The sequence below is a fragment of the Lucilia sericata genome, unplaced genomic scaffold, assembly GCF_015586225.1.
Source record: "Lucilia sericata isolate MDLA Ls3-8-SP2 unplaced genomic scaffold, ASM1558622v1 Contig000082F_arrow, whole genome shotgun sequence".
Classification (NCBI taxonomy): Eukaryota; Metazoa; Arthropoda; class Insecta; order Diptera; family Calliphoridae; genus Lucilia; species Lucilia sericata.
Genome location: NW_023994115.1, coordinates 410,044 through 419,511, shown reverse-complemented (window position 1 = coordinate 419,511; position 9,468 = coordinate 410,044). Strand labels below are relative to the sequence as shown.

General features: G+C 28.0%; 1 protein-coding gene across 3 annotated transcripts in view; it reads left to right on the top strand.

Annotated features, from left to right (window-relative positions):
• The first annotated feature begins 504 nt into the window (after positions 1–504).
• The window catches only part of LOC119599585 (DEP domain-containing protein DDB_G0279099), a 34,706-nt gene continuing 25,742 nt past the window's right edge, over positions 505–9,468 (top strand). The window contains exon 1 of one of the 3 annotated variants that reach the window (XM_037949397.1): positions 505–1,444. The gene's annotated coding sequence lies outside the window, so the exon portion shown is untranslated. The remainder of the gene's footprint in view (positions 1,445–9,468) is intronic. The other 2 variants (XM_037949398.1, XM_037949400.1) reach the window with 2 other exon arrangements.

Below are 9,468 nucleotides of genomic sequence, written 5' to 3'. Positions count from 1 at the left end.
AAATGTCTCTTGATCATAATTAAATGTTAATCACTGTAAAATATAACAGAACAACAACAACAACACCACCAATTTTATTTAACAGCTCATACAGGGAGTTTTGTTACATTTCTGTTGTGGAACCCCTCTCGCTCAATTGGTATCCGTTTCAGTACAACAAAAAAAATCAACACATCACAGCTGAGGCACCCGTATTCTTCAGATACTTTTGTATTCATTTCATTAATATCAGGTCCAATTATTTATATGTATGTGTGAGTGAATATTATTTTTTCTCTATTATAATCAAACAACGACAACAACATCATATAGTTGTTTGTATTATTGTAGTTGTTGTTGCTTCCTCATTTTCTTCTTCTACTTTGCCCATCCACTAGTTAGTTCGGTATTTTGTTGGTGTTTTGGTGTATTTTGTTATTGTTTTGCTTATTGTTGTTGGTTTGTAGTAATTCGTATTGTCGGGAGCAAGTGAATTTTCCTCGTCGGCTTTTATTTTCACATTTAGTCTCCTTGAGCATGTCTGACTGTAAAAATGTTTAGACGTTACGTAGTCGCGTGTTTTTCGTGAATTTCTTTTTAATAAATTTTATTTTATTTTCATTTCTACATTTTTTGTTTTGTTTTAAACATTAAATGATATTTAAATATTTCTCCAAACGTCTTGTTAAATGTATTAGTGGAATAAATTTAATTCTTAAAAAAAGAGAGTAAAAAAATAAAAAAAAAATCTTAAAGATAACACTTTGTTTGACCGTGAATTGTAAATGTTGTTTTTTTTAACAATTTGAGAGTGTAATAGTGGAAAGAAAAATTATATATTAATAAACAAAAACAACAACAACTTTTAATAATAAAAATATAAATTATAATAAACATAATAAAATAAACAACAAAAAATTATGAGATGAAATCTGTATCGTCTGTTAAATTTTACGAATATTTCAAATGACGCAGTTTCCGTTTTAATGAAAATTATAAAGAATTTAAGAAAATTATTAAATGTAACTAATCAATGATAATTAACTAAAAAGATTGATATTAAAAAAAAGTAAAAAATAATTAATATTATTTTTTTTAATTATATGAAGAAGAAATTTAAAAAAATACCCTTTAATTCATTGTGAAAACAAACCCCTTTTTCTGTTGAAAAAATAAAATTGTGTATGTGTCTGTTAAAACGACTTTAAATAGACAATAATAATAAAGCGAACTCTTCCTACTCTAATCTACATAAAAGAACTAATTTGGATAATTTCTTTTACCACAACTAAAACACCAAAAAATTATACTATTTTTTATAAATCTTTACCAAATTTACCCTGGTATATTTGTTTTTTTGCCTACTGGATTATTAAAATTATACTGCTACTATTGGTTAAATTAAAACCAAACCACAACACGAACTAGAAAAAAATTTATGAAAAATGTTTTTTAAAGATTTCTGGTAACTTTTTTTAAATATTTTATATTTTATACATATTTCTTAAATATCTTGCATAATTAAATTAGTAGTCTTAAAAATATATGTGACTTTAAAATATTATATTATTTTTCTTTATAAATAAACATGAGTTTTTCTTTAGTCATTTGGTGAAATCTTTTCGACACATTATTAATTTAATAAAATTAAATGTGTTTGTTTTGTGTTCGTAAAGAAATAATTTTTTCATATTTTTAATACAGTAGAAACAGGTTATGATGAAAAGTAATAGCTTAAATCGAGATAACAAATTTCAAAAAGACATTAATGAGCCGATTGTGTTTGGCAATCGAACTTCACTTGCGTTGCCAGCTTCAAAACAAGAGAATGATTTCAGTCTAGAATAAAACATAAAGTTTCCAAGTCCAGTACCCACATCTGCAACTGGCAACGCAACTGAAGTGGCAACGGAAATACATAATCGACCCAAAAATATATAAGCTTGAAAGAATGGATTTAATAGATTTTGATAATAAAGATAAAATACTTTTCAAATTACTTTTTAAACTTTTCAGTTAAGTTTTGGCCAAACCTCATTTTCTAAAATGAAAACAGGTACTGGGAGGGCATTTCGTAACAGCTAAAGAAGATTTAATTTTTGGTATTAGTTTACGTATATGAAAACAATGGCGCATTAATTTACACAATCTTTTAAGAAAACTTTTTCCAAACAGTTCAGAAGTAACAAGTCCCTGTATATATAATCATAAAGAGCTTAAATATTTCCATAAGAAAATTAAGTTATGTAATGATAACACTTGCCGATGGTGCAAAGAGGAGCAAGAAGATATCGCATTATCGCGGTATCGATTTCATTGTTTTGAATCTTATTTCTTTCAGAACAATCTACATGATACTAGAGGCATTGGTTCCGGACAATAGTACTTTTCACTTTGGATCAACTGTTGGTCTTGTGAATACACACATACTTGTGTGGCCCTCCTTCAAACCTAAACTTAAATAAGTCCCTGTTCCAAAGACCTTCCAAATCTTGTTTCTACTCTGAACAATATATCTTCAAATAATCAAAAATTTTGGTCAACATCCGATTCTTTGACAAACACAAATGATTGTATTCTATGCAGAATTATTGATTTTAAAACAAGATCTTTCAGTTTTCCAATACTTATAAAAAAGACGTCATTGAATTTAGGACTACCTTTCTAAATAATAAAGTTAAATCTGTAAAAAAAGACCATTTTTGACTCTCATCACTCTGACGGGGGTTTTGCAAGCCCTAAACTTAGAAATAACTTTAAACTCCTAATTTAATTAAATCTTGTATTATTTTAATTGGTATTTAAACTAGATCCAATCCAAAATATGTTATAATGAAAACGGTCATAACTTATTTCGTAATGACTTCAGCTTACCTATTGTCTTACATATAAGTGGTTTTATAATGTATCACTAATGATCAAGAGTATTGGAATGATCTTGAATTATTTTCTGAAAGTGCTGAAAAGCAACTGATTGGATTTGCTTTGAGGGCATAACGATAATGTAAAATATGCGAATTCAATTTATTTATATGTTTCTAAACTAGATAAAAATTTGTCATAATGAAAACGGTTGTAACATAATTTATTTCGTAATGACTTCTGCTTACATATTGTTTTACATAGAAGTAGTTGTATAATGCATCACTAATGATCAAGAGTATTGAAATGATCTTGAATTATTTTAAAAAAATGCTGAAAAGCAACTGATTCGATTTGCTTTGAGGGCACAAGGTAAAATTTGCTAAACAATTGATTTATAGGTTTCTAAACTAGATCCAATTTAAAATTTGCCATAATGTAAACGTTCATACCAATTGTCTTACTTAGAAGTAGTTGTATCACTAATGATCAAGAGTATTGGAATGATATTGAATTATTTACAAGCTATGCTGTTAAGCAACTGATTCGATTTGCTTTGCGCATAGCGACAGAGTAAAATATGCGAATGTCTAAAACAAAATATATAATGCAGAGATTGGGAAGTTATGTTACAATGTAAAGCATATATGTTCTTCCATTTCCATGGACTTTGGAGTAAATTATAGCCACACTCGACTGTAATGTATAATTAAATTATGATAAGAAATAATTTACTGATAAAGTTCAGGAATTTTTTTTCAAGATAAGTTTGTTAATTGTATTAAAAATAACAATGCATTTATTAAATTAAAAATAATAAATACATTTAAAAAATAAGAAATTTGCAAATATTTATACAATTTTTTTAAAATTGCAAATATTTATTTAAAATTTAAAGATATGTCATTTATTAATACAAATATACAACAAAACTCTTAAGTAGAGTAAATAACTTTCAAAGAATTTTGAATAAAATTAATATCTGGTAGTATGCTAGTCTACTAGTCGGGATTCAATTCCCACCAGGGATTCAGATCTGTTGTGCACTAAAACGGTCGTTATTACAAAAATTAAATTTACAATTTGATAGCTTAGGTTGCGATAACAAAAAGTTGTAAATATAAATAAATATCCGCTATTAGAAATGAGAACAAGTTAAACGGAAGTGTCGTTTACATTAATGCATCTTGAGACATTTTAATTTTTTCATAAACTAGTATTAGTAATCGTATACACATTCAACAACTGGCCCTTCATTAAAATACATAATACTGGAGTGTGTTTTTTTTCAATTCAAATTTATTTTTAATACAAAAAGTGACCCCTGGTATCGTTAAAAAAAGACCTCCAAGTATAATAAACAGAAACTATTTAATTGCTTATGTACATATGTATTTATATTGCCTATTGTATACATATATACATAATTCCATAAACTTTTACATAAACAAAGTCTCTGTACAAATTTCCTTTAGAAATATTTTAACGATTAAATTAAACGAAATAAATATAAAAAAACTAGAACAATTTAAGTTTTTTTTTTTTTTAATTTTAAAGCTTTTTCGTGTGTGTTCGAAGTGGTGAATCGTTGGGGTTCTTTATAAAAATGCACAAAATATACTCACTCCTTAAAGTAAACAAAACTCTGTTCGATTTTCTGCTACTCGACCAAATAAAATTAAATTTTTATAAACTTTTCTGCCTCGTACAATCGACATGAGTAAATGGTCTATTTGGACTTTGATGTGTATTTAGCCTTTACAGTTTTTCATCTGAACAATTTTACTCTTTTCTTTTTCAATTTGTTAAGGCTATAAAACAAAACAAATATTTAAACAAAAAAAGAAAACTTTAATTCTTTTTTTTTCAGTTACAGCATCTGTAAAATTTCCGCATTGCATGTAAAATAATAGAGAATGATTGGTGTTTCGGTTTGCTGTCGGAAAATGATAGCCAAACCGACAACAGAGATACTGAAAATAACATTTGAACTTTTTTTTTTCTTCTTACGTTTGATTCATTTTCTCTCTTTAATTTTTTTTCGAAAACAACTATAAGATACAGATATATGTAAATGTAGAAGAAACTTAATCAATATTTAGATTTAGAAAAAAATAAATAAAGAAATTAGCTTTTTAAAATAAATTGATTTCGTAATTGTAGAAAAATTACGCATGTTGTTTAGAAAAAAAGAAAAATTATGAGTTGCCAAAGGTTTTTGCAAATATTTTCAAAACATTTTAGAACCATTATTTAAGATTGCCTTACGACTATATAAATCTATCTATATCTATATATATACATATATATAAAAATGAATGTGTGTTTGTTTGTATGTTTGCATGTTTGTATGTTTGAACGTTATAGACTACAAAACTGCTGAACCGATTTTCTTGAAATTTTCACAGCGTATTCCAGTATGTCTGGAATAGGTAATAGGCTACTTTTTATTTTGAAATTTCAAGTGGGCGAGGTGCCAAGCCTATATTAGAAAATATTAAATCCGTATATTTGAGATAATATAACAGTTAGATTCCTCAAAATTTGTCGGAGCCCCTTTAGTGTCAATATGATTATTTAGGACAAAAAGTAGGCGGACTAGCATTAGGGGGCGTGGCACCTCCCATATAAATTAAAAACAAAAACTCGTTTATCTTAGAAACAATTACAGTTAGAATCTTAAAATTTTGCACAAATAACTTTAACATCCATGTTAATATTTTGGGAATAAATTGGCGGACTTTAAATGGGGGACTTGTCACTTCCCATATTAATTAAATACAAAAATTCATTTATCTGGGAAACTAATAGAACTATATTCTTCAAATTTTGCATAAATTACTTTAATATTCAACTGAACATTTTGGGGGAAAACGAGCAGACTTTCATATGGGGAGCGTGGAGCCCCCATATGAATTAATTAGAAAAACTCGTATATCTTAGAAACTATTAGACCTAGAATCTTCAAATTTTACTTGAAAAACTTTGACATTCATCTGAATAATTAGAGTATAACGGGCGGACTTTCTATGGAGAACTTGACAACTCCCATATGACTTAAATATAAAATTTCGTTTATCTGGGAAACTAATAGAACTAGATTCTTCAAATTTTGCAGAAATTACTTCAATAATCATCTGAATATTTTGGAGGAAAAAGATCGGACTTTCATCTGGGGAGCTTGAAGCCCCCACATTAATGAAATAGAATAATTGTATATCTGGAAACTACTAGAGCTAGAATCTTAAAATTTTACATAAAAAACTCTGACATTCATGTGAACATTTAGAGAATAACGGGCGAGCTTTCAATTGGGGGCTTGGCACTACATAAATGAATTAAATACAAAATTTCGTATATCTTGGAAACTATTATATTATTAAAATTTTTCATAGATAGATAGAAATTGGCGAGCTTTCAGTAATTTGCTTGGCATCTCTAATATGTAACATATTGTAAATCTAGAGAACTATTGCAGTAAGAATCTTCAAAATCGTTAAGTGGGTTTTTTTATTTATACTGCTTTTAGGGTAGCAAAGCACACTGGGTAAGGCTAGTATTATACATATTATTTAACTCAAACCAATAATAGTGATGCATTTCCATTACTTACGTTTCTATTACTTAGAACTAGTTTTGTAATGGCTTACATATAATTAAGAGTATCCCAACTCTTCAGAGTTGAAACAAAACTATTCTGGGGAATGATACAAATTAAGTTTATTTTTGAATTTAAAGTTCTGAAAAGGTATTGATTTGATTAGAAGAAGCGTTAGAATTCCTTGTTTTCACTACATTCTTATATTTTGCAAACCAAAAGAAGTCAAATGGTCAGTCAGTTTTCGATATCGGAATGTGTCAGTTTAGCTTTGCTTTTGTGCGATTACATGTAACTCGCTATTTAGCCATTAAATATTTTACTGTTAGATGATTCTTAAAGACTATAAACATTAAAATTTACTAGTTTCTTCCTTTATATACTTATGATAAAAAAAAATTCCCCATTCAAATGGCAGCTCTTAATATCTTAAGTACAGAATGTTTTTAATGTTCAAATTACTTTTGCTTTTTAAGTTTAATTGCTTTAAATTGCTTTTATTATTATTAAAAAATATCATGTAATTTGTAGCAATTTAAAAGAAAACCCAGGCACAAAGTACTCTACTTACAACATATAAGTATAAAACTGCTACTGCCAGTCAACACTCACTCACTCAGTCAGCCTGCTGCACCACTAAACAAATTTGATTGCATCGATAAAAAACAACATTTCACTTTCTTCAATATGTTGTATAAGAACAACAACAACATGCAACATAGAATTTTATATACATTTAACAAATGTGATCATGTTGAGAGGCCCACAACTACTAGATACTTCTAAATGTATATTTTTGTTTTAGTTTTTTTTCTTCTTCTTTTTCATGAAGGAGTTGTATGTGGTATTTAGTTGAATTTTGGCGCGCTAATCTATTTTTAGTAGGTTTAGATTTTTTTTCTTTCAACTTACCTTATGTTATTAAATTTTTGTTTATTTTGTATTTTTGTGCAAATGTGCAACATTTGGCAACATAACATTTACATAAATAAAAGGAAAATAAAAACAAAATCTTGGCAACTTCATAGCAATAGCTAGCTGCCTGCCTCCATCCTTTTCCCATAACACATCTACATGTTCCATCTTTTCCCATTATGCATGCAAGCAAGAAGTCACTACTGAGTAAGTGCAAGTGGAGGGTTGTCGAAATTTTTTTTTTAGAAAAAAAAAGTTGTATTGCACTCCATTCTTTTATGTTTCTTATAGTACATAGTATATTTCTTTATTTTTATAGTTATTGTTGCAAGATGTTGCAACATCAGTTTATGTAGTATGTAGTGGTTGCTATACGCAATATAGGCCAACAAGTACATTGAACTGAAACATTTCTATTTTATTTTCTTTGTATATATAAAAGAAACATTTTTAATGAAAAAAGTCCACTAAGAAAACACTAAATTTCAAATTGTATTTTTTATAACCGATATAATCAGATTTGTTAAAGGGGAAGTAGGCGAAAACAAGTAACAAGGATTTGGGAGACTACTTAAAACACTTCCTATTTTACTCAAGTTGTTCAAGCTAGTTAAAATCTTTAACATAGTTTAAGAGAAATTTGAAACTTTTTGTTTTTCATTTATTTAATGTATTCGGTAACCTTCCCTTCTATTCTTTCACAATAAACCCTTAACATCATCGCTTTCTGCAGCAATATTTACCCAAAATATTAAAAAAAAAATTGCAACAATAGAATCAGGCTAAACTTAGATTAAAAAAAATAACTACTGTCATAAAAACAATCATATATTTATCTTCATTCTTGCCTAAATAGCTTACAATCCTAGATAATCTCTTAGAAATCTTTATCACTTATCGACAACTGTACCAATTTTTATTCCTGTATTAATAAATGCAGTTGTGTATTTATGTTTGTATCGTATTCTTTACCTCTAAAAATCAAAAGTTCAAAATGTGATTGAACTTGTTTATTTTTTATTTCTTCACGGCTCTATATCTAATGATTTTTGGTTTCATTCTAATTTGTTTTATGTTTTTTATGCTTTTACCAATTTTTTTTTTTTCTATTCTAAAATTATGCATGCTCATGCAAATGATAAACGTATGGAATCGTACGTGTATATACTATAGAATTGCGTTGTGTTTATTTTCATTATACGGCCTATTTTGTTTTGCTTTTGTAATGGATTTTCTTCACCTTATTTATTCCAAAAGTGGCACAGTGGATTGGTCGGTGGAAAGAAATCTGCACTATCTGTTTTTGATCTAGTTTCCAAACTAGATTTTCAATTTAAATGAGATAATCTTAAGCATGTTCTGATTCTTGCCTTATAACGAAATACTGACTTTATGCTATAGACCTCTGTTCAAAAATTATGAATAGAAGGAGTTCGATCTTTATTCGGATCACGTGTTGGATTTAGTTGGATTCCTAAATTATGCTCAATTTCATCGTGTTATTAATATTTAAAGTCAATTATAGATGTTTAAGTAATTTTCTAATGGGGAATTTGTTTGTGTGCGGGCGTGGGAAATTGAGGGCCGATTGGTAAAAAAATCGTTACTGTTATTTATGCTTATATGAATTTTAGTTGTGCCGATTCCTGAAGATTTACTATGAACTAAAAAGGTCAAATCGGAAGGTCCCGTTATTTGGGGACTAGATAGATAGTGGACCGATTTAAACAATTTTCAACAGGCTTCGTCCTTGGGCCAAAAATAATAATATATCAAAAATTGCAGGCTGTACGTTGCGCACAAGATTTATTTGAAGATTGTGCAACGATATTCGACGACTTTTATGTATTTTTATTAACTGTGGAAGATCTTAGAGTAAAAAAGCTCTCACGTATCCGTTGTATATTATCTTAGAGAGCTTCCAAGATCATGTACTTTATGAATAATAACATTTTTTGACAGAAAACAAATATGTGAAATCGGTGATATATGCATCTCTGTGATCATTTTAAGCGAAGATTAACAATTCATTTTTAAATTATGTTTCACTCAAATCTTCGTTCGGTCCACTGTTTTCTTCAATTCACTAATTTTATAATCTTTATGCAAATTGT